Source organism: Epargyreus clarus, unplaced genomic scaffold (genome assembly GCF_041222505.1).
Source record: "Epargyreus clarus isolate Ecla_fem2 unplaced genomic scaffold, WU_Ecla_fem_2.2 ptg000026l, whole genome shotgun sequence".
NCBI classification, from domain to species: Eukaryota; Metazoa; Arthropoda; class Insecta; order Lepidoptera; family Hesperiidae; genus Epargyreus; species Epargyreus clarus.
This window is the reverse complement of record NW_027332233.1, coordinates 6361558-6389232: the sequence shown is the minus strand read 5'-3', so window position 1 is coordinate 6389232 and position 27675 is coordinate 6361558. Positions and strand designations below refer to the sequence as shown.

Below are 27675 nucleotides of genomic sequence, written 5' to 3'. Positions count from 1 at the left end.
CCAAAACCGTCAGAACGATGCAGTTCGCCACGTATGTAAAATAACAATATTATCTACAGATACATTTAAGTTACGTACAATCATGTTTTTCAAACTTTGAGAACCTTCGAAATATAATGTCCAATACACCATTGACTAAAAAAATCAACGCCAAATGCTTAAAATTTAAACCGTGGGCCTTCAAAAACAAATTCTTGGGACTGTTCGCAATTTAAATTTTGCTCACTTATTTCCAAAGCGACTAAAAAGCTGGCAGTTCAACATTAATTCTAATTTCGTACTGACGCCTCTTATCGGTCATCTTGTGCGTGCGTTTACTATAATTATGGAGATGACGCATCCACGGCATTGTAATAAACAAAGATTTGGACGAGCCGTGTAACTTAATAAGCAATTTTTAAGGAATCCTTTGTGGTTCGACTCCAGTGGTACCACCGCCACACCTATTTCTGCCTCATAACAGCAGTGTTAAACGCTGTTGTGTTCTGGTTTGAAGGGTGTGGTAAGGGAGAAATACTTTTCCGAGCCATTTCACCTCAGGTAGGAATATTTGATCTTATCTGGGATTGTTTACAGATGTCCATGGGCAGTAGTCGGCAGTAGTCACATACCATCAGGTGGACTGCATGCTAATCTGCTACTACTATATTATAAAAAAAAAAGAATATTTATATCTGTAATCAACTCTAAACTAAGTAGGAGTGATATTATAACTAAGCAGGTTTATTATTATTATTAAGCTGTCGGCTTTTTAATTTTCTAATATTTATAAAATAAATCTTTATGTCGCTATATTTAATTATTTTTATAAAATTAAAGTAATAAAGACTATACTGACTTGACGCTACATAAATATCTGTAATTAATATTATTTGAATCCACCGCTGAAAACTGTGGAATGCCTGATGTTTTTCTCTAAAAGTCACCTAACACTTCTAGTATACGACAGTTAGGTGTGCTTTAAGTCTAAGATTGTAAGTCCTAATACAAAAAATTAAATTATAATATTAAATTACATTGAGAAAATATTAATATAACAATTTAATAAAAGCTAAAATATATTCTACATACGAGTAATAATATATCCATTTAGATCGCTATCAATATTTTTCGTTATAACGATATAATATTTTTAATTAGGCGTCATTAATCCTTACGACCACGACCACGACCAAATGAATTCAAAAAGTAAACTGACTTATTTGTTACAAATCTGTTACGTGCAGACATTGATCCAGTTGCAAAATAGAATAAACAAAAAATCATGGTGATATTGCGAATATTGAATATTGTGATTGCGACATTTAGGTATTAGGGAGGTATTTTTGTAGGTTTACATTAATTATATTCTGTACATGCAAAGGCTTTCGAATTATTTCTACCTAACAACAGTAGTGTTAGGCGCTGCTGTGTTCCGTTTTGAAGGGTGTAGTAAGGGAGACAGATTTTTCCGAGGAGTTCCAGCTTAGTCATCAGGGGTAGCGGCGAATCTGTGGCCGATCTCAGGTAGGAATATCTAATCCTATCTGGGGTTGATTACAGGTGTCCATGGGCGGCAGTAGCCACTTACCATCAGGTGGAATGCATGCTCATCTGCTCCTCCTATATTATAAAAAAAAGAATATTTATATCTGTAATCAACTCTATACTAAGTTGGAGTCTGACATGGAGTAGATAACATATGCTCCTCTTGAGGACATTGAAATGTTATGAATAAGTGTTTCTGACATACCATACCCTTTAAGGCAAAATACAGCAGGGTTTAACACTGCAGCTATTACAAGGAATAAATTTAGTATTCTTGCCGCCGAATACTAAATTGTATTGGTCGTAATATTCCAAGTTAAGAACTTCCACTGTACGATCTGCGATTTGTTGAACGTCGTGTCGTCTGTCGCAGAGTCTAAAGAAAAGTGAGGTTGTTTATCTTAATATATTAAAGATTTATGTAGTGGAACATGAAAACTGGTTATGAACGAAACTTGTTCGTGATTACCACCGAATAATGGAAAAGTTATTTTACTAGCCCGCGGCTCAGGAACGTTAAAATTTGGAGTGGCCTCGTTATACTTTGACAATTTTAAAAGGAGGTCAGGATGTCTTTAGTACCGTCAAATATAATTTACAGTTCAGTTGAATATAACTTGTTGTAACAATAACGTTACTATTACGTTACGTAACGTTATGGTCTGACGCGCAAAGGGTCCCGGGTTCGATCCCCGGCCAGACAGATATCTAAATGATAAATTTAGATTTCTGTTTCTGGGTCTGGGTGTTTGTGTATTTGTCTATGTGTGTCCATGGCACCTACGACACAGGGAATCCTAGTGTGGGCTGTGAGTGTAGAAAGCGTTTTAAATGAAGTTTTAATGGAATTAATATTTTACGCGCGCTGCAGCTCAAACGGCTGGAAAGATTTTAACACATGTAGGTACGAGGTGTTGTAGGAATGTGCAAAATTCGTTTTCGTTTCTGTTATATCTACCTATTTTTATTAAAAATTATAACAGTTGTAAAATAAAAAGCAATACTTTTCGTACCCATAAATTAAAGTTTACTATAAAAATAAATTTATAATAAAAAATACCCATCCAAAATCCAAATTTATAATAAAAATAACCTTTGATCCCATAAAAATAATTACAATTGGTCTACAATCGGTGGAGATGTCGTTAAAAAATTAAATAGACTTGTTACTATTGTTCATTGCTTTGAAGAAAAGCAAACAAAATGTTTAAGTAGCGGTCTCAAGTGTATATGAAGTGCAGCAATCTACACTTGATGGACATGGTGGACCTTTTTCATTCTGAACGAAGACCTGTGTGAAGCTACAAAGCCATAAATTCGATGATTGCAATAACCAACATAATTAAGTCTCTCTTACAATCAATACGACGATATTTTCATCACTTCTCTGTCTGTATAAAAGCGGACATTTTTTACGTAAAGCCTAAAACTTTCCACAAACAAAGTAATCAATTAGCTTCCACCGGAGTAATGGGCTATAAATCTGATTAGCAGTCCCGCACGTTCAGAAAGATTGAGAACCAGGAGTGCTGACAAGTTTCAATAAATATTAAATAAAAAATGTACCTCTTCTCTTGATCTTATTTTGGATAATACGGCGAATGTACACCTATTACGTAATAGCCTCTGTGGTTGAACTCCGGCGGCACCGCCGTCACACCTACTTCTGCCTAATAATAGCAGTGTTATGCGCTGTTGTGTTATGATTAGAAGGGTGTAGTAAGGGAGACATACTTTTCCGAGGTATGCCAACTTATTCCTCAGGGGTAGCGGCGCATCTGTGGCCGACCTTAAGTAGGTATCTAATCTTATCTGGGCGGATGTCCATGGGCGTAGCATCCACTTACCATACCCACTCCTGCATCACTGCAGCCCTGATCACTGCAACCCTGACAACTGTGTTATATGACAGATATAGGTGTGATAATCGTTCAACATCACAAAGACTTCAAATACTAAAACGTACATGTTGGTGGAGACCTTCCACTTGTACTTAATTTTATTTGGGCTACATACATTACACGTTAAACTGCATTACGCAACGTGCTGAGTTGTTATCTATTGTTTAATCTGTGTTAAGGCCCGGCCACAATGGCCAATTTATTTGAATATTTAGGTAAGATTACAATCTACTAGGTAGAAGAATTACTTCTAGTTTAACTGAGGCGGCGCCATCGCCATATATTTCTACCATACAATAGGATTCACGGTTTACTCTGGTTATAGAACAAATACCATTTTAAATATAGTCCAGTATACCAGTATAAATATCCATTATTAATAATCTATCTGTCCTATGTTTGCCTACCAAAGATTGAAAAGAGATAATTTACAGTAAGCACGAATTGTCAAATCCATATTTTTGATGCGCAAAAATTTAATAAATTTAATAAGAATAACGGGCCACGGAAGTTGAGGAGTCTTAACGAGTATAGCACTTATGTAGCCCTTAAAGATTGGTTTCTTTGAAGATTTTTTCTTTTAAATCCGCGAAAAATCTACCAACATCATGTTTATGTTGTATACTTTATATAAACAGTCTTCACGTTTTATTCTCTTGCTAAGTTTTGAAGGACATTTGATAATTGATCATCGCCCCCTTCGTTTTCCACTTAGTGCAAGTGGTCTGGTCAGTAAAGTAAATTTTGACACCCAAAAACCTACTTTTAAGTAGCCCTTGCCTTCCAAACTATACATAAAAGTTGCATAACAAACAAACATCTCATTACAATATCCCATTAGAATATCTCATTACATTAGTCCCCAAATAACACGACAGCTTTGAAACCAACAACGCACGGTTTCCGACAAGTTGAACGTGTGGCACAAATGTCTACATTAGCTGTTTAAGCTAAGGCAAGATAGGGATGGCGATCTCATATCGATTAACCAAAGAATCGGTCCTTTGGGCCAAAAAATCGAGTATTTTAATCGATATTTAGTAATGGAACGATTCAGTGAATCGACCTTTCATTTTAGAAAATCGAAAGTCGATCTTTTCGAATTTGATGGAATGTGTTGTAAATACATATTTTGCTGACGGATACGTATTTCAGTACTTGTCTGGTCCTGATGACCTTTTCGCTATCTTCGCCCTTTTCAGCTAAAAATATCGATCTTTGAAAAATCGGTTATTTGGACGTCGATTTTTCTGTAAATCGATTTATTGCGCTTCGAATCGAATTCGAATCGATCTTTTTCGGAAAGATTCGCCATCCCTAAGGCAAGGCTGGCTCAAGTTTAACAAAGCATCTATCTTCCATTGTCAGGCAGTGTGGCCGGGCATAATGAGTATACGCGACATTGAACTGTCTACGTGGATTGGCGCACAGAATGGAAAATTCACACGGCACAGCGAATTCTTGCCTTTAGGTCTTTACACGTATTTACAAGTAAACAGGTATTATCATCTACAATACATAAACCTAAATGGGTGTTAGTATGTATAAGTAATTTCGAAGTTGGTATTCAAATTCAAATCTCATTTATTCAAAATTGATTCATATGATATAATACTTTTTGAAAGTCAACAAACTACCACTGCTTCGGAAGGTGTTTCGCTATGGAGGAGAAGCGGCGCAAGAAACTACATGGTCCTCGAGGTACAATATTTAATGCCGCCGGACTATACTACGGCAGCACCACGGCCACAACTATTTCAGTCTTGTAACAGAAGTATGAAGCGTTGCTTGTTTCTGGTTTGAAGAGTGTGGTAAGAGAGATGAGAACAGAGACACTTAGACGAGTGTTCCAACTTAGTCTTCAGAGGTAGCAATGAATCTGTGGTCATCTTCAGGTAGAACTCTATATGGCGAGGGGGTCGCGGCTTACACTTTGAAAATCACTGATTTAAAACAAATATACGTACAGTCACACTTTATCCTCTTCTTACATTGAAACAATGGAATGAAAGTAGGTGAGTGCTTCTCAAACCTCTTAGTATTTTACGATAATGCTTCTTTTAGTACGTAGTTACAAAAAATAAATGTAAGTTAAAATATCAAAAGAAACAAACATCATGATTATATTTGACGAGTTGTGCCCTATGATTTCGCTTGGATTTACAAATAGTGTCTCTTAACATTGTTTTTTATCGTCACATATAGGTATATGTATTAATGACCTTTTTAATACACCTCCCTTACATATGAGACTCTGTTCTTCAAAGAGGTCTACCAGGATCCTCTATATTTTTCATTTTCTTTCAGATTTTCATAAACTATAGCATTAAACCTTTCTTAACAAATGGCATTTAAAATTTAATAATGTTTTTTTTTATATGACATTAAATGCTAAAGATTAGCGCGTTCAAACAAAACAATATTTTAGGATTAAAATATTACTATAGACTGTATAGAGACTTTAAAAAATACCTACTTACTTGAAACATCATTTTGCAATACCTCAAACATTTCTAATGAAACCGCATTCAATATAATAGGAGAAACGTATTAGACATTTCTAATAAAAGTGCATTATATGTGATTGGAGAATGTGAAATCTATTAGTATTTACAAAGCAGTAACGTGGAATAAAGAACTTCCTTTATTGAGTATTGAAGCTCCATCATCCGTTGAAGAGATATTATTGGAAATGTCGAACAAAAGAATTGAGTTACTTGTACTCGAGTAGAAAATAAAATGGCTAATAACGAGTCCATTTTCATGAAATTCCCGGCGCGGAATTATTTTCTGTTTATTACCAGGTAATTTAATTTCGTCCGTGTCATATTTTTAATTATTGCTTCAATTCTTCAATAAGAAATAAACGTAAATTGTGTGTACTTTCAACTTTTTTCTTACATATTATTTTATGATGATTATTAAAATGGAGAACTTATTGCTTCATGGGGTTTCTGAACGTTAGACTTTGATGGTGGTAGATCCATTTGTGGTTTGATTCTAGAAACATAACCGCCACACCTATTTCTGCCTAATAACAGTAGTGTTAAACGCTGCTGTGTTCTGGTTTAAAAAGTGTGGTAAGGAAGACATACTTACCCGAGGTGTTCCAATTTAGTCCTCAGGGGTAGCGGCGCATCTGTGGCCGACTTCAGGTAGGAATATCTAATCATATCTAATATATCAGATGTCCATGGGCAGCAGTAGCCACTTACCATAAGATAGAATACATTTTTTTTCTCCTCGAGGGTGAAACCTTCAAAAGGTACCCGGTGCCGTGGGAGTGACACGGGTTATGTGGGACTTTTACCGCACTAAAACCTCCCCGGTGGCCGTCCTCGGCGCTGCGTAGAGGACTCCGGGATCTCCAAAGGAACGCGACCGGAGTCCTTTTAGCGCACTGTCCCGTCGGGCTCCGCCCAGGTGAGTTTGTATCACCACACCGTCTGGTGTATACGACGGAATGCGACCACGCATACCGCAGTCCTTCCCGGGGTCGCTAGCCGGGCGGTTCGAGCTGCCACTCTTGCCGCCCGCAACCCCGAAAGCCCCTTTTAGTCGCCTCTTACGACAAGCAGGGGATACCGTAGCCCTATTCTGGTCCCGGAACTACAGGGACAAAGATAGAATACATGCTCGTCTACTAGCTCTACAAAATAAAAAGTTGATTATAACAATGTTTAAAGGCGTCAATTATAGACAATCGATTATTTATCTATTTTAACATATAATAGACATGTGATTGATTACATGTCATACCTAAAACCAACAAAGGCATTAATTATAAAACTTATTAATTTATAATAATTTGGTACAAAAACTAAATAATACCTATAGGTTCACAAGGCCATATTGAGTAATATCAATACATAATTTCATTTTAATATATCACCGAACTGTATAAATTTATTGGGACAAGGTATTTCCTTTTTTGAGGTTTGTTTAAATTTATCATTAAATGTTATAATAATTTATTAAATCTTAGTTCTCAAATGAAGGAAAAAACTGCAATAAAAACGAGCCATGACGTAGTACGGAAAGATTTTCAGAATGTGCGAATTTGTAAAATTAACACCACACAGATAACTAAACGCCAATTTTCACGGCTACCTAAACAAACCGATATTAGGGTAGCTACACGAAAACACCTTATTAGACAGATTCAGGTTGGTTGAACTCTCCGTTGTTTGTGTGTGGTTAGCTTACAGCCACACCTACAGATACACTTTGTGTAGCACTCATATGTTCTAATTTCAAGGGTGATTTTTGGGCGTAAACTGAATAAATGTGCATGAAACATTACTGTACTTTTAAGCACTTTATTTTTTTCTTAGGGACGCAGACAGCAAGAGACCAAGCGAAGTTTTTATGGAAAATAATATTCGGTACGTTCATTATTATATGTTTCTAAAACATGGTACTGAATTCTGGTTTACAGGTAATTCGCCTACCACTAATTTTTACATGCATACAAAACATCTATGTTTCGACTTTGGCAAAAAATAAAAAACGAACGAAACATAGTCCTTGCGATCGTAACATGTGATTTATAAAAAACAGCGCCATCTGTTAAACAACTTTGCCACCAAAACTCAGTGACCAAAACCACGTTCAGGCCTCGTTGAAACAAGCTGCATGATTAATGGCACATCAATATTCGCTGCACAAGTGTCAGATAAGCCTGACGCCTTATGCGCGTGACATCACTCTTAAGAAACGCGATTCGAGGATGGAAATTACCGGCCAAGTTAAAATTAAACCGTTTTGAGTTAACTGGTATCACATTATTATCATATGATTAGATTAATTAATGTGTTTTTGGATCGATTTAGGCCAAATAAGAACACTGATATAATGAATTTAGATTTATGTTCTGGATATGGGCGTTTTAGTGTATTGATGATACCTACGACATAGGAAGTGTTCTAAGCAAGGATTCTAAAGAGGCTTTGATGATAATAGAATACGTATTTATTAATTTATATAAGTTTTGATAACGTGCTGATTTTTTAAACTATGTTCTCACGACTTTTTATGAAATAAACTTATAAGTAAAATATGCACTTTTTACTGTATATTGATTTTATTAAATGTTTAATTTCATTTATGTAGAGGCAAATCGTAAAGTATAAGTTGACGATAATTTTGATGCATGCCAAATGCATGCAAGTGATTTAAAGTTTTAAACAATAGCCAGTTTATTGCCTGACTGTACCGTGGAATTTTCCTAAAGCTGTAAGATATGTAGCTGGTGGAGGCAATAAAATTGTGCAAGCTGACACATAATGAGTTAAACCGTGGCCTATTTAAATGTTTCGCGGTTAATTCTTATGCTATTGACATTGCCGTAAATAAAGTTTTATGTCTTTTGTTTACGTCGAAGTGTAAGGTTTTAATGACTTTAATTATAAAGTTAAAAGGTTATTCCGAAAAAGTGTCAGGCTGCGTATCTCTTCAATACCTACCTACAATTATTGTCAATTCTTCCTTATAGATGTTTCCATCACCTTGTTTGTTTTGGCTTAGTTGTCGAAATATCTATGTATGTAGCATTATCGAGTCAAGGTCAGTCAAGCGTGGTAACTACGAAATAAACATCCCTTTTTAGGAAAGATCTACGTTACATATACTTACTTCAAAGGGCGGATGAATTTATGAACGAATTAGATATAGTATTCCTACATTAATAAAATAAATATTCAATTATTTCTACCTTAAATTTTTCTCTAGCTAACTTGTAATTAAGCTCTGCGTAAAATAATAAATTTTACGTTTAAATAACATTTTTTCTCCACCGGTTTTAATAAGCACTTTCATAATTTAAATCTATCAGTAGCCACTTTTAATAATATTACCCGGATCCAAAAATGCAGACAGTGTGCCTGCAATTTGTTTCAAAATCGCTTTACGGTTAAGGCTAAGCATACTAATGGACTTGCAAAAAATAGCGCACTAACGCAAATCTATAGCCGTAAACAAATTGCAATAAAAATGACTGCGCGCGTGACTTCCATATCATTGTCGATTCCTTAGTATCGGGGTTCTTTTCAATCGTAAATGTAGAGATGTCTACTGATGTGATATGTGCAAAGTTTAATGTCATATTTGCAAGGGCAACACATATTTATTGTTTCCTGAGGACTTGAGAAGCGCAATTTGCTTTGTGATGTTATTTCGACGATACAATAAGTTAAACGGGCAATTCTTACAAGCTACCCGTTAAAAATTGATGATAGAATAATGATAGGTTTATATCCTGATATGAAATTAATAAATTATGATGCTTATTTTTATAAAATCCTGGGAACTTTTTTCAGAAATGTAGAAATTTTGTAGGAAATGTAGAGGAGGAGCAGAAATTGCTTTAAGACAAACAATAATGAAAACCAAATTCTGAATTTGACAATTTATTAGTCCCCAATATTCATTCTATTTTATTTAACTTCGCAAATAAGGTAACAGTCAGAATAACATCATTTCTAACATGTATCCTCTGGTAACATGTGTGCGTGTGCTTAGACACGTATGTCGTATACACACATTGGTATTCAGAGTGCAATTTACAGGCGGTTCCTTTGCGCTTTGCATAATGCCGTCTGATTCCTTTCGCACTTTGATTCACACCATCCTTTGTAATCAACACGCATTGTTTGGATGATTTCATATTTTATTTTCACATCCAGCAGGATTTAATATCTGTTAGATAGGCACGGGAAGTTGTTAAGATCAAAAGAAAATCAGTTTATCATTGACAAAGGTCTGATAATATAATGATAGGTACGGATTAGTATTTTAATAAATTACTTTATCAGTCATAAATTAATATCATTTTTTATAATATAGGAGTAGCAGACGAGCATGCAGTCCACCTGATGGTAAGTGGCTACTGCCGCTCGTGGACATCTGTAATCAACCCCAGATAGGATAAGATATTCCTACCTAAGGTCGACCACAGATGCGTTATCCCTGAGGACTAAGGTGGAACGCCTCGGAAAAGTATGTCTCCCTTACCAATCCTTTCAAACCGGAACACAGCAGCGCCCAACGGCGCTGTTTTGAGGCAGAAATAGGCGTGGCGGTTGTACCGCCGGAGTTGAACCACTAAGGGTTCTACCACCTTAAAAGATATATTGGCATAGAAGTACCAATCCAATTTTAATATAATATAGAAGGAACGTAGATTATAATTTATTTTATTGCACTAAGCTCGCGCATAGGTCATAGATCATGGGAGACGACTAAAGTTAATCCAGGAGATGTGTATAACTGTATTCCTGCAAACTTATTCTCCCACTGCAGTATAACACGTACAGTCGCGGTCACAATAAAGCTATCCTCACAGACAAGAATTTATGATAGGCTGATTGATGTAGTTTACTCAAACCTCAAAGTATAAAGTATAGAGTGTAGAACCAGTTTACGGTGGTGTGAATAATGGACATAAAGCAGAACACCATGGTCCATCACTAATCGTGGTTTAGAGCGAAAAGTCATAATCAAGTTCATGTAAAGTCAGTTAAATAATGTGGACATTTATATAGTAAATATCCCAATACTGATATATGCATATATATGCAATGTAAGTACTACTAAATTGACACCTGAGTGTTAAACATTATATCGCAGCTGCCGACGATCCATATCAAGGTGATGGCATGGAAATAGACTCTATGGAATATGCTCTATGCTTATTACTACGAGACACAAGTAGAATATAATTGTGTGAACTATGTACGTGGGCAGAACTCCGACCTTTACTTAACTGGTCCTTATAATGCGAAAGTCGTTTATTATTATGAAATCCTTAGATTAGTATAGACCGCGCCAAACTGCTAGTCCACTATGAAATTGTTGCACACACACAAGCAAATATTCCGTAGCAACGAAAGGGCATACTAACGCAGCTATGTACCCGTGGGCGAGAGCGGGCAGTGGACGGGTGCCGGGAGGGTACCCGCGCTGTCTCCGTCCCGCTAATATCTACAATTTGCTATTCTACGCGACTCGTTTCTATATTCAGAGTGGACTAGCAGTTCGGCGTGGACTATATCATCAAACTCGTAGCATATACCTAAATATCGATTCGACAATTCGTTTTGGACATTACCTTAATTTATTAAAATAATGACAACATTAATTACTCCGACGTGCTGAATATAAAACAGTTCGGCGACAATTTAATTTGTCAACGTTATAGCTAAATTAGGCAAGTTGTTATGTCTTAAAATGTTTTTGAGATATAAACTTAAATTAATTAATCGCCTAATATGTACGTACGACATATTGCGTGTTATAATTCAAAAACCTTTTTACTAAAATGTAGGAATTAGTAGACGTAGAAAATAGTGAAAACGCAAGGGTTTAACATTTTAACTCCATTAACCGTGAAATAATTGTTATATTTAAATTTAACTTACAACCCTTTTAAGAATACGTACCGTAATAAATATGTACCGTAAGAAATACCTACTTGCTGACGTTTAAAATATTTTTTTATTTAACTAACAAATTCAACAAAAAACTAAAACTTTAACAACTATACACAATTTAAAAACGCGCTGTGAAAACGACAAAACATTAAAGTTCGATCACAATCACGAAAATGAATAATATTAGTTACGAAACTTAAAAATGACGGCACAAGATGTTTCAGATTCAGAGTGTGTTACCATTATCACATTTTAATTTTCTACCATAAACCTTGTTTTTTATTATTATTACAGTATGAAAAGAAATTGAGGTAATATAAATATTATAAAATGTGAATTAATCTTAATTTATTTATATTATTATTTTATTATTGTTGTATTACTATAATATCGTCAAATATAAGAAAGTACCATTTGAAACGTATTTTCTTGATAGGTCAACACCTTTGTTTACATTTTGGACACCTAATTATGAATCAGACTATACACGAAACGTTTCAACGTTTTTAACACGTTTTTATTAGCTTGGATTGTATGTATGTATGTATGAATGAATGTATGCATGTATGTATGTACCTACGTAACGGAATCTGTAAACCCGATTTCTATCCACTTTGAACGTTCAGTTTAATTCAAAATTTTGAAGAATTATCAAAAACCGATGACAGTACACGATTTTAATAATTTTGTACCAGTGTCGTTATCAACATAGTCAGGATTATTTTTTCCTATCACAACTCCGTTATCTTTGCACTTAAAGGTATGAGATTTGGTATAATTTATTAACGAATCTTACGCTGTGAACCCTTAATGTACTTCTAATGTTCGAATAGTATTTTTTATACTTTTTTCGGAGCGATACATAGATGTCGCAGTTTTTAAAGTCACGTTTCTATATTAACAAAGTTTTTAGAACTGTTTTCAAGAAATAAGTAAGAGAGATGGAATTTGAAAATAAAAGATGTCGCTGTTGTAAAAGTCACGTTTTCATATTTACATTTTTTAGTGCCTACTGTTTTCAAGAAATATGTAGGCAGAGTGAATTTGAACAGTTTCGCACTTGACGACTGTAAGCGACAGGCATTCGGGTGTGTCAACAAAACTCGACAAGTGTCAAACATAACAGAGTTATATACTACGGATAAATACGATGCAGAGTAGACCGTTCTGAAATATCTAGTTCTGCCTATTAAAGTAAGTCCTTAATTAATAATGCAAAAGAAAAATGTGACATTTAGTCAAAATGTGTCATCCAGTTCAACATTCTGGAAAGAATACGTTAGTATTTAATAATAAAAATGTCACTGGTAATAATTTTCTTCGAATCTCTGCGAATCTCTTCGAATCTCAATACAGCCAAAGACGATGTAGTACATAGCTAGCAAAACAGATCTAAATTCATTATTTTCTAGTCTGAACTGAGTGAAAATCTATTTCAAATCCGCTATCTTGGTATCCCCTAAATATTTTGGAACCAAATTTTAAAGATGACGTCGGCAAAGCTGTAAACAGCCTCCATTTTGCACTACAACTTCTATTGACATAAGTAATATTACACTCGATACAATTGTAACATGACAGCCCACTAAGGTTTAAGTTATTAAGTGTCAACAAATGTCGACAAGTGTCATTGAGGATCGACAAAATTGGTCCAGCTATTACTGCCACTTGAGTAAATATTTGCACAGAGTAAGATTTTACGCAGAGCTGTACTGTCTTGTCGTAAGCTTAATATGAAGAATATTATTTACAATAACATAAGAAATATATTAGGTATTTTTGATGTGAAACATCTATAGCCGCACGTAAAACCGATTTCTGGCGTGGCGACGCATGCCGTGGCCGTGACGATGGTATATATATACAGTCTATATGCATTAGTGTGTACGGTGTGGCGACGCGTCGCCATTCGCAATCGAATTCAATAAATAGTCATCGTTATCTGGAAAAAAATCGTAATATTTTATTTTATCATTATGACATATTTAGTTCCTATCACAATATGTTCTTTTCTGCATATTACTTTTACAAAATAATGTCGATGTTTCACATCTGCCAGGCGTCCCGTGTCGGCTCACATTTTTTTTTTGATTCACCGATTCATGTTATTGATCTTGCACAACTTTTTCACCGATTTCAAAAGAGAATGGGTTTGCTGATTTGTTTATAAATCATTTTTTATTAACATATAAGCCAATAATTTACTGTTTACTCTAAATAAAATAATTATAAACCATTTTAAAATGATAACTGGAACCGATTACAATAATTTGGTGTTAAACAAAAACCTCAAACAAAATTAATATTTAGTTCGAATTTTTATTCCACACAATATTTTCCAACAAGTAACTTTAAAACTCTCTGTAAACATTTACTCTGTGGCGCTTCGTTTTCGGGAGGTCATTGTGCGCGCGGGGTGACGTCACCGATGACCTTGACGCGGTCCCCTCCGCTGCACGCGTGAAAAATGTCGCCGTCAACCGCAATGTGTGTGTAGCATCGGTACGTAAAAGCTTGTAGCATCGTGCAATGTATGTGTGTAGCATACGTACGTAGCTTGTAGCATCTACGAGTATGTAGGTAACTGAGAGTAGATTGTCAGCCTCGATTTTTATGGAATTATTTTGTAAATAAATAATGTTTTGCAGCGCGAATTTTTAATGAACACATTTTAATGATTAGACGCAATTTCTGTCCTTAAATCACGGGATCTTTAAACTCATATATTAAGCAAATTATATGAACGGGTTTTTTGTGTTTTAACTCGATAGGCCCACGACATATTGAAATGATAGTAATTGATTACCACAAGCAGACTTTACTTTTTGGTAAATGGAAAATATAAATTTGTATCTAACCGAGAATCAAACCCAGAATCCAAAAAGTAGGTTCTAGAGAATATACTGACTATTTAGCAACTGTCCTTTGACCAACTACTTACGAATCCTCAGTTCTTTTTTTCAGACCACTACCATGTGTATTAACATCAGTACCCTTACCATGAGTCTTTACGTTTTGACAAATATGACTGTTTTGGTATTTGTTTACGTATTTGCCCATACAATTTCCAATCAACGCCCCTAGCGGATCGTATCAGAACTATAGCGACAGTGACGTAACATTAAATATCTAAATTGACAAATGGCGCTTTATGTTTTGTCTCTTTTTTGCGAACATGTGAGGTAGACAAAAAGACTTGAGCACTTACTTATTGTTACGTTTACTCTGTCTACTAAGCAAACGGAACAGAATAATGGATTAAGTAAACGTAACGTAAAATTGTGGGATTTTTTGAAAACTCATGGTAAGGGTACAGATCACGTAAATATTAATCACCCATAAATACAGTAACGTACAGTTTGATTAGTTAGCAATTAAAATTCGGGTGGCCGACCGGCTGACATTCATCGTCCTACAGTAACGTTATTTCTGTAGACCCTTCAATAGCGAGGCCATTCGGAAAAATAGTTTACAAATATACTATAACAACATAGCGATTTGGTATGTTTTGTACAAAAAAATCATTTGTATGTGACACAAAGGTAACCGTATATTTTCAGCCTTCTACGCTAGATGTTTCCATTGCAATATAAGCTATTTACTTAAATATTGGCTTAATATATTTAGGGTTTTCAAAAATATATACAATTGAAAGTTTTCTATATGCACCATTTGTAGAGCCTTCATTTGACTACGCAGGTACTACCGTCATAAGGGCTGTCTTATCGCTGCTGTTCTCGACAGCTGCCCATCCGACTATGGAAGGTAATGTTTTTCCAGAACGTAATGCATGTATGGCACATACGAGTACTTTGGCACGCTCTGCAGCACAAACGGCTTGATGGATTTTAACATGAGCTGTAGTCATAACTCGTCCAAATTGTTGGAGTGATATAGGCTAGGTTTAAGAGTAGTCGGATATTTCGTTTTTCTAATGTATCTCTTAGTTTGGAAAATTACTTCCAAACATATTTCAAGTCTATATTTCAAGTATACATTTTGAAGGTGGTAGATCCCTTTGTGGTTCGACTCCGGTACCACCACCGCCAAACCTATTTCTACCTCATAACAACAGCAGGAATATCTAATCCTATGGGGTTGATTACAGATGTTCATGGGCGGCAGTAGTCACTTACCATCCGGTGGACTGCATGCTTGTCTGCTACTCCTATACCTATCATAAAAATGACGTCATCAACCTGGTAGCTCACAGCTCCAACGTAGCTCACATCGGGCTGAGCAACAGTTACGTTACGAAACAGTCATTCCGTCAACAACAATTTCGTCAGTGCACACAGCGGTGCGGGTGGATCGCCCCGCTGACATTCGCCGCCCTTGTAACGCGACTACTCCATCCGTCTTGTGAACCTTTTATGTTTTTTATCGAAAAGATGAGCGTGCAATGTACTCGGTAGTAATCCGTCAGGTTAATTCTTGACGGCGTACGAAATACATGCTGATTTAATGTTTTTATGTCCCACTCGGTGGCACGGGACTCTTCTAAGCATTGTTCTAATTTCAACCAAAAATGTACAATATATATGATATTAAAATGAATACTGGAACTCCCCCCTAACTGTCTATCTATGATCTCGAAATATCAGCTTTACCCTAGGTTCGCTTATTTGCTTGACCCCAAAACTCGCAATTCATTATTTAAGCCTTTATTGCCTTTTCTACCTAACCCTATTTGCACATCACCAAAATCGAAAATCCGTTAAAGGATTAATTACGTATTTATGGGCGTTAATCTTCGAAACGGATAATCTGATTTTCACGGGATATTTAAGAGTTTATGTAAAATCATAGATGAGTATAAATATCTCACCGCCTTGTATGTAATTGAAGGAAGCGATTAAATGGCTTAAACGGCTGACAATTCCTGTCAGCCATTTAATGGCTGTCATGGTGAAATTTACGCAGACCAACGCTGACATGCTCAGCTAAGTGGTGCAAAAACAGGAAATCGAAGAAAAAGTGCGGAGAAATATCGTTTCATTCGTAAATGATCAAAAAACTATTTTTTTTTTTAATATTTTTCAAACACGAAAATAGATGACAGTGACAATTTCAATTGTCAAAACTGGTAACATTTTCTTGTTAGGAGTTAGGAATCTTTACTTATCTATGTGTAGAATATAACAGATTTTTACGACCTTCTAAAAACATCTTAAACCATATCTTTAAACAAAATAGACAGAAATCAGCAAATAGACAGCCGGGCGTTTCTTTAAACGCATTATATTGATAATGACAAATGCGTCTGAATCATTATTTCATTAAGTCCACTCAAATGGCGTGTCATTGACTTACGCCGAAAGTAAGCGGTATTGTGCGTGCGTTTAAGTCATTTCAGACAATCTAATGTAATTGCTTGTCGTTTAATTTGGCTAAATGAGAGCCAATGTTACTCATTTTTCGTAACAGTACTGAATGTAGTATACGGTTTTAAATGTTTGGTACAGTAAAACATCGTAATTATGAAAATACTACAGAAGCCATAAACAGAAAATAATATAAAATCGATTTTAATTATTTGTAAACAGCGAAAGTACGACGATATATAACTTATACACGGTTACCCTGTTTTAAAAAGCGAAAGAAAATGTCTTACAAAACTATACGCTTAAAAAATCTCAAAGGTAATTCTATCTATGTCTAAAGCCATGTATGTCACTCTAGAAGTAAAATGAAGATTCCTGCCCAGCGCTGGGATAGTAATGGGTCGACCATAGATTTAGATTTTTTTCGCTAGGGTCGACGACAATATAATTGTTACAGTTTTCTTTGACACGAATCATGGAAAATGGCTGCTGAACGCTAAGATTACACTCGTCAACGTAAGCTAAATAGTGTAAACATTTTTATTATACATACTGAGTCAGAACATTAATGTTTGCTCTCTCAGTACAAAAAAATCAGTACACACTCGTACAATGTAAGAGATACGTTTTCTCAAAAACCACGTTTTAATTTACATTTGGTTTCTGACCAGAGCTTCACAAACACTTGGCGCTGTCAGTACATTCGCAAGTGAAGTGAATGCATAATTTACTTACCGTTTATCAAAGTGAACCCGTCAGAAGCGTTGGTCGAGATCGTCAGAATAACACTGTATCTGTAAACAAGAAAACACTTTCGTTAAATTAAATTTAACATAATTCAGAGATGATTTCTTTAAGATTTTTTTAACCATTTACTGTGTTATGTAATAAGTGTGTAATAGAATTTTCTCTGGATAACATGTGTCTTAGTTTTTATACCTTATTTATACTACATAAAATATACCAACCCGTCTGTTTCACAGAGGATCCCGGGTTCAATTCCAACCATGGTCAAATAATAAATTTAAATAGTTCATAAGGTTCTGCTCGTGTTTTTGGATTTTGTCTTTGTGTGTGCTTGCATGGTCCCCCTGTAGCAGATAAGTATGAGTGTATATAAATCATATTATGTTAATATTCTTTGCCATAAAAATTGTCCCTCACACCATCATTTATAAAAATCTTAAGGTCATGAGTTCATACATACGGATTACCAAAAAAGCCGATGGGTGGTAGTCAGTAAAGGTGAATAAACTACAACTCAAAATTACGGATCATTTTCGTCTTATTTTATCGTATCAGGTATGTTCAGATCCGATAACTTTAATAAAACAAAAAAGATCAAATTAAAAACGGAGATCAATAACAAAGTTTATTAATGGTACATGCAAGGTACGTTGTCAGGTACATAATATAATTGGTCAAGAGCGAGTCGACTCGCTCACTGAGTGTTCGGTAATCCATTTTTTTTTATTTTAGCATTTGTTTTCATAGCATCCATTGATATATAAGTAAATACATTGTGAAAATTTGGACTGTCTACCTATTAAAGTTCAATAGATAGCGAAAAACGTCGAAAAATAGCAGTTTCGTGTATGGCGACATTTAGATGTTTTGTTATAGCTACCACCGTTCTATATACTGTGTAAAATTTCATCATCATCAACCCATTATTGTCCCATTGCTGGGCACGGGTCTCCTCTCAGAATGAGAAGGATTAGGCCATAGTCTACCGCGCTGGCCAAGTGCGTATTGGTAGACTTCACATACGTTTTGATATTTTTTTTTATAAATCTCAGGTATGCAGGTTTCCTCACGATGTTTTCCTTCACCGTTTTGAAAATTGATAATTAATTTCTAATACGCATATAATTTCGAAAAATCAGAGCTGCATGCCTGGGATTTGAACCTCGGACCCCTCGATCGAGAGGCCAAGTTTCTTAACCACTAGGCTATCACTGCTTTTCAAGTAAAATTTCAAGTTTCTATCTATTACGGTTCAGGAGATAGAGTCCCGTGTAAGATGGTCAGACAGTGGACGCTTAGTAATAGGGTTCCGTTTGTAACCTTTGGGTACGGAACCCTAAATAAGATCTGGTCAAGTTACCTCCGTAAATAATTGTGTTTTAAGATTTTTTTTTTTTTTTTTTTTTTTTATATGTAACCTAACGATAAGGCAGACGGGCTGCCTGATGGAAAGCAGTCACCGTCGCCTATGGACATTTGCAACACCAGAGGAGTCGCCAATGCATCGCCGGCTTTGAAGGAGAGCTCTTTTTACACCCCTCTTGAAGAGCCCCATGTCATAGTCCTGAGGGAATACCTCAGGAGGAAGTTCATTCCACATTTTGCACGTACGCGGCAAAAATGATCTATTAAACCGAACCGTGGAGGACCGCCACGGGTCCAGTTGATGTGGATGGAACTTCATCCTTCGGCGAGTGGTGCGATGAAGGAAAGGCGACGTAGGCACCAGATCAAACAGTTCCTCAGAACACTCACCATTGTAAAGTCGGTAGAACACGCAGAGGGAACCTATGTCCCTCCGAAGGCTTAAGGGTTCTAACCGAATTTACTTAAGTCAATAAAACCGTTAAAGTATCGATATTTGTATTCAACCTTGAATAGGAAGAAAATAAGGAAGATTTTATGAAAAAAAAAGATAGGGTTCTGCGAATTTAATACAAGAATCCTTAAATTACTCGTGTAGTTACAAGAGTAGGTGTAGGTTCTTTAAAATAAAATAAAAATTCAAAACTTGATGCTACTTCGTTATAATATCACGATAATGAAACAAATGAAATAAAGACAAATTAATTCTGTATTCGAAAACAATGAAACTCGATGTCGGGTACGTTAATTACGTTCATGTAATCTGAAAAATCTGCACACACAATAGTCATCTTCACATTCGAAAGCGCGTCGCAAAGAGCATTATTGATTTTGGATTTCTCGATATCAAATTCAGGGATAGAACCTATTGTTACCCCTGAGGACTAAATTGGAATGCCTTACGTAAAAGTACAGATCCTGTTGCTTCATAGCTACGTATGAATTACGTGAATTAGTTTTTATATAATGTAGGAGTAGCAGACGAATAAGCTGTCCACCTAATGGTTAGTGGCTACTGCCGTCCATGGAAATCTGTAATGAAACCCAGATAAAATTACATTCCAACTTGAGGTCGGTTACAGATGCGCCGCTACTCTGAGGACTAAGCTGGAATGCATCGGAAAAGTATGTCTCCCTTACCACATCCTTTACACCAGAACAGCTGAACTCTGCAGTTATTAGGCATAAATGGATGTGGTGGTGGTGCTACCAGAGTCGACCCAGGAGGTTTCTATTACTTTTAACACATGACTTGACGTGACCTAAGAAACGTGTCTTAAGATAGATACTTAAGAGACACTCACGCTATCAAATAAGATCATAGCAACGCTTGACTTTGTTGATTTTCGGCAGAATCAGATGTACTCATAACAATCGTAAACTACGAATGACCAGTAGCGGACTAAGGTCATCAGAGACCCGGAGCAGAAAATTGAATGGAGGCCCCCAGTCTAAAAAATTGATTTGTTTTTACAAAATTAAAAATGTCTCATAGTCATACACTTCGCCGACAAATATGGCGAAGAGTCCGGTGTCCTTTTTTGTAGGTAGCAAGTGTGTCTGGGGGCCCCCAGTACCCTTACCATGAGTTTTACGTTTTGACAAATATGACTGTTTTGGTATTTGTTTACGTATTTGCCCGTACAATTCGCGTCCAATCAGCGACCCAGGCGGATTGCATCAGAACTATAGTGTCAGTAATGTAACATAAAATGTCTAAATTGACAAAATGGCGCTCTATGTTTTATCTCTCTTCTTGCGAACATGTGAGGGAGACAGAAGGTTCATCGTCGTATTTCGAAAACTCATTCTACTAAAGCAAACGGAACAGAATAATGGATTGAGGAAACGTAACGTACAACTGTGGGATGATTTGAAAACTCGTTCTAAGGGTACAGGATCGAGGGCCTGGGGCGGACCCCCAGTCACTAGAGCTAATGACTCTACCTTAAAACCATAAAGCTCCATAGTTTATCCCTTACTACTGACTACTTATGGCTACCAGTAAGACTTTGATACTCCGAGAGAAGTAAAGCTCTTCATTATGTAAATTGTCTCCGTGCCGCCGACTCTCAATAAAGTATTAGTGAGTTAAGTCAGTCCCAAACTGTAATTTATGAGAAACAAACTTAATATTAATTGGACATTTCAAGCCCTTTACACTTTCCGAAACTCATTAGTTTTAAGTAAATAGTGTCATATTTGTCAAATGTGGCAATTTATATTTTTTTCATAATAACCAGTAATGGTACTCGTAACTCGTGGCTACTGCCGCCCATGGACATCTGTAATCAACCTCAGATAGAATTAGATATTCCTACCTGAAGTCTGCCACAGCTGCTTTCCTGAGGACTATGTACTCGTATATGTATGTACTAAAGTATGTCTTCCTTACCACACCCTTTAAACCAGAACACAGGAGCGCTTAACACTGCTGTCATTATGCAGACATAGATGCAGCGGTGCCGCGGGAGTCGAACTACAAAGGTATTATTTACACGGTTACATTCTAGATTGCACATAGAATATCATTTTGAATCTCCATAATAAGCTAGTTTTGAGTTTCAAAGTCTATGACACCACTGTAGTTCTTCTTCTTCTTCAGCCCTTTGTCACCCACTGCTGGATGTAAGTCTTCTCACTAGACTTCCACAAGTCCCGATCTCGCGCTGTCCTCATCCAGCCTCTTCGCACCACTCGCATGATGTCATCGGTCCATCTGGCTGGTTGTCTCCCGACGTTTCTGTGGCACACCACAGAAACATCGGCACCACCACTGTAGGACGCCTATTAAAATAAAATAAATTAACCCTCATTTCTTAAAAGAAACCGAATTACTTAATACTTATTAAATAATTATTTTAAGAACTGGAGCTTCTGAATATCCCAGAGTTACTTGTTTATTACATCATCTCCAAAACATAAAAAACTTCCAAACAGGAAAAGAATGCGGAAGATTAAATTAACTTAACATAATTGTTATTTTAAAAGTTAGCAGCAAAATGTTCTCGAGTCACCAAATTTTGTACACGTGTAAAATGTGGATCAAGGTCAAGTCCGAACCGGGCCCGATACAGGAAGAAAGGGAACAGAAAGGATGGAGTTATAAATAGCGATTAACACGTGTTTTTATTACAGCATGATTTGTAGGGTTCCGTACGTAACGGGTTCGTGGGATCTTGTTACTAAGTATTCGCTGTCACTCCGTTTGTCATAGGACTCTATCTAATGAACCGTAATATAATTATAAACAGTTGATTTTTTAAGGAATGTATATTATTAATGCCGCTCCGAGGCGTTCCAACTTAGTGCTTTTGGATAGCAGGTACGACTCTGATCTTACAAGAGAATTAGAGATTAATTACAAATATCCATGGGCGGCAATAGGCATCACCCGATAATAAGTTGTCATCGTCACCCATAGTCAACCATCGACATCATTATCAAGTTAGGATTAAAACTACTTCGCAACAATCCGCTACTGATACGTGTGATCCTTACTAATATTATAAATCCGAAAGTGACTCTGTCTGTCTGTCTGTCTGTCTGTCTGGTTGTCTCTTCTTCACGCCTAAACCATTGAACCGATTTTAATGAAATTTTGTACAAAGATAGTCTGAGACCCGAGAAAGGACATAGGATAGTTTTTATACCGGAAATCCCACGGAAACTAGGGATGGCGATCTAAGATCCATTAATCGGAGAATCGATCCTTTGGATCAAAAAGTCGATTATTTTAATCGATACTAGTAATATATATTTTTAACCGACTTCCCAAAGGAAGAGAGGTTATCTATTCGACACGTATATTTTTTTTATTTCCGATTTCAGGACTATGTACTAAACCAACATATATTTGATTTATTTTCTACTTTGTAGTGACGTGGAAGTCGGTTTTATTTTTTTGTTATTTTTTTTTAAACCATGCAGTAGGTACCACCCTCCCTCCCACATAGGATGCGTGCAGATACAAAAAATAAAAAATATTCACCACCATACATACCATCACTAACACGTGTTTCGCTCCAAAACGAACCATCATCAGGGTCAGTTGACTATGGTTTAAAATATATACCATCATACATATTAGTAGCGGATTGTTGCGAAGTTATTTTAATCCTAACTTAATAGCATGAATTTCCGTAAAGTAACGCCTGATACAATTAACTACCTATCATCACCATCGTCACCCATCTATAATCAACTCCATATATAAAACATGGGTTCTACCTAATGTCGATTACAAATGTGTGTGTATGTACCACTCTTAAGAACTAAGATGGCCGCCTCATATATATCAGCCAGTTTAATAAATCATAATATACTCTATTAATTTGAGTACCTCTAACTAATTATGAACAAAAGCTCTCACATTTGCAACGTGAAGCACTCGGGGCTAATTTGTTCAGGAATTGGATCCGTACAAACATTAGTGGATTGAAAAACTTTGCAATTTATATCCATTTCGGTATAGGGGTGAAAGTTAAACTTAACTTTGCTCATATCCATTTTGGATATAGAGACATAGATATGATAGGTAGTGGGCGGTACCTCTATCACACCTATTTCTAGTGTGAAGTAGTTCAGCGTTACGGTGGGGTATGAAAATGGGTAGGGTATGAACATTTTGATGTCTGCTCTAGGTCTGGGTGTTTTAATAGTCGTCTTACGCTGTTTGTCCACCGCGCGTCCGTCACCCGATCATCCGTCATCCCCGCTGCCGATATATCGAGTAAATCAGCGTGACCGCTAGATCGGCACCGAGATTTTGACCGTGCCGGCAATATAAAACACATTGGAACTTGTTCATAAATTGCCGTCACACGCGTGACATCAGGAACAAAATAAACCGCCGATATCAGTCGCGATGGACTAAATATCGCCGTCACGACATATTATCAAAATAATCTCGTTCTCGGTATCGGTCCGGTGACGCTGTGGACAAACGACCGTAGTCTAGGCCCCAGGGCAACATTACAAATAATCGTAGAGTGGAATTATAAGAATAGTAATCGTCATTTTTTTTAAACTAATACATCATATCTGCTAGTGAAAAAAATACATCCGAACAATAACCAAATTACCTCCCCTTTTTGCGAAGTCGGCGAAACAAGTATAAGGGGACGTTTTTTATTAATGTATCCTGCCTATCATCAGATTCCCACCAATATATAAATTTCCAGCTACTGACCCTTACAAATTGCATCGTCGCTAGGTTACCAAGTGCATATTCTAGTTAAAAAAGTATTTTTTGCTCCAGTACCCTATACAACCAGACCTGTGCCCTAGCTTTTATTACAAAGGCTATAAGGCTGAAAATTCATATGATGAGGGACCATAATATGTGTAACCTTTATCTTGCATATATCAGGCATTGAGCCTCCACTATTCAGCTTTCTTATCAGATGTGGTTCGTTTATTTGTTTTTATTTTTAATAAAATGGGTCGTAAACAGGTTTCGCTAATGATAATTACTACGAGTTAAGAGTAGGTACGATGGAATCCCCTCGGAGCGGTGGTTTTAACGAAATAACTTTAATTTGTGTTATATCTGGCTGGCTGATTTTTGCGTTGCCAGGGAATGGAAAATCACCACGCAATAGGGGCCAAGACCATACTCCACCATACAATACAATTATGCTACAATATAATAAACAAATATCTCTCTATACTCATAGCCCCACATCATTTCTCATATAATTAGTGTAATAGGTACATATATTAACACAAAAACAGAGTTGAAATGTAGATTTAACATTTAGATATCTGTCTGGTCGGAGATCGAACCGAGAACTAATTACGTTGAACCGGTGTGGATCAATGTCGATCAATGCGGAGACTTTATTACTAATCATAATAAAGTTGGCCACATAGCACGAAGGGATCCAGACAACCTTGTGGCCTTGTGTCCAGCTGGTTGTGGTGGGCAAAATATACGGGAAAAGAGGGTGATCACCTAGCCGGTGGTCTGACTCCACAAATTAAATTACGGGACTTCCAGTGACAACCGCTCTCAGACAAGCTGAAGATCGGGTACCATGGAAGCAGCTTGTCAGATCATCCACAGAGGCTTACCAAAATGAGCGCGACCTTCAGAAATGAAGAGAACGACGAAGAAGAGAAGTAATAAAGTATTGTGTATATACAAAATATGTCCTATAGAAAAAATGTGATTAAGTGAGAGCTTTACTTAAAATCGTCACTTGAAAAATTGAATAATTAAAAAAACTGTTACTTTGGTTTTAGTTATTGTCATTATAAAATTAAAGACAAAAAATAATTATTAACTGAAGATAAAAAAAATTAAGGACGTGAAATATGAAAAATATGTTTTTTGACAACACACATTTTTAACAGTCCTTACATGTCAAAATATTACTATTATATTTCAAGTTTTGGATCAAAGTTATTAGGCATAAACTTAGTAGTCTAAATATGATGTAGGTACATATATCTTCCCTGCAAATGTCACCTAGGCCGCCCTAATTACACGCGAAGCGGATATCCGGTTATTATCTCGTATCCGGTCTAAATTGGTATTTACTGCATGTTACTCGTATTTATGGGCAGCGAGCTTTTAAGTTTAATAGATAATTTAGATGGTTAACTTTATCAAACGTTACGTTAAAATAACTTAACAACCGTTTACTATCAACATGTTTATGGTAATTTTTAGGGTTCTGTGCCCAAAGGGTAAAAACGGAAGCCTATTACTAAGCCCCCTCTGTCTGTTCGTCTGTCACGGAGCTCTATCTCCTGAACCGTAATAGATAGACACTTAATTTTTTTACAGAGTATGTACTGCGTAGAACGGTGGTCGCTATATCAAGAAATAATAAAAATTAAAAGGGTTGAAAATAAGTGGGGGTCGCCATACAGAAAACTGCTATTTATCGACGTTTTTAGCTTTGTCTATTAAACCGTGATAGGTAGACAGGTAAAATTTGCACAATGCATTTATTTCAATCGATTCTATAATAACTAATACGAATAATAAAAAATATATCGATATGTACTTTTGTACATGAATTTTCAATTCTTTCATCATATAAAATGCATACAGTAGGCGTTTAACATATAAGTTAAGTGCGTGCATATAAACAAAATATCGTGTTTTTATTCCTTACAAGTGCTTTTGAAAGCCAGAGAGATGTTATCATGCAACGTTGAAAAATTTAGTACATCTAGACATCACATTGAATGCACACATTGCAATACTTTGTCGTTTTGGTAGATGTACAACTATACACAATTTATTATACATTCCTATGTTAAGTGGAGAATTGTTGAAACAAACTTCGAGCATACATAGCGAAGAAACCAGGTATGCGGTCTATCTGATGGTAAGTAGTCACTGCTTGTCATATATATCTTGAATCTTTGAAGGTGGTAGAACCACCGCCACACCTATTTCTGCCTTATAACTGAAGTGTTAAGCGCTGCTATGTTCTGGTTTGAAAGGTGTGGTAAGGGAGACATACTTTGCCGAGGCATGCCAGCTTAGTCCTCAGGGGTAGCGGCGCATTGTGGCCGACCTCAGGTAGGGATATCTAACCCTATCTGGGGTTGATTACAGACTTATGGACTGCATGCTCGTCTGCTACTCCTATATTATATAAGAAAAGTATGAAATGTATGTTCTACAGATTAATTTAAGTTCTCAGCAGTGACTGGCAACATACAGACGCGTTGCACGACCTTACTTTATTGCCTGTTGGCAAAAATCCAAAGGATTCTGGGGTAGTGGGTGAACTGGATACATTACGTCCAAGTTATAGCGCTTAAATAAGTTAAACTCAAAGTTATTGAGCTCTTACAATCAATAACACTGAACTCGTAAAATAGTTTGAGTTATTATTTCATAACACTTATCCAATAGTTAAGTATAATTTCGAAAATCTTTCCTCAGATACATATCTTATATAAAAATACCAAGTCATTGTATGATTTAACAAGGGAAAGTCCAAATTATTTTTACAATTAGTATGATAACACTTATAATTAACTATCATCATTGTGACACATCTATCCTATGTAGATGGTATGCAAAGGATTTGCCCCTAATTTCCATTTTAAAATCTTACAGTATTGATGAGTATACTCAAGTTTACGATGTCATATTAAATCGGTGACTATTTACCTCCTGCACACAGACCTTAACCCTAAATATTTAGTTCACAAAGTTGCAGTATTGGCGAGTGTACAGTGTACTCAAGTTCACGATGTTTTATTAAATCGGTGACTATTTACCTCCTGCACACAGGACTTAACCCTAAATATTTAGTTCACAAAGTTGCAGTATTGGCGTGTGTACAGTGTACTCAAGTTCACGATGTCATATTAAATCGGTGACTATTTACCTCCTACACATAGGACTTAACC

The 27675-nt window shown here is 36.2% G+C and overlaps 1 protein-coding gene across 1 annotated transcript in view; it reads right to left on the bottom strand.

Moving 5' to 3' along the window:
• Positions 1–27675, bottom strand: part of EcR (ecdysone receptor) — a 346125-nt gene that overhangs the window by 290562 nt on the left and 27888 nt on the right. The window contains exon 2 of the mRNA XM_073088156.1: positions 17917–17975. The gene's annotated coding sequence lies outside the window, so the exon portion shown is untranslated. The remainder of the gene's footprint in view (positions 1–17916; positions 17976–27675) is intronic.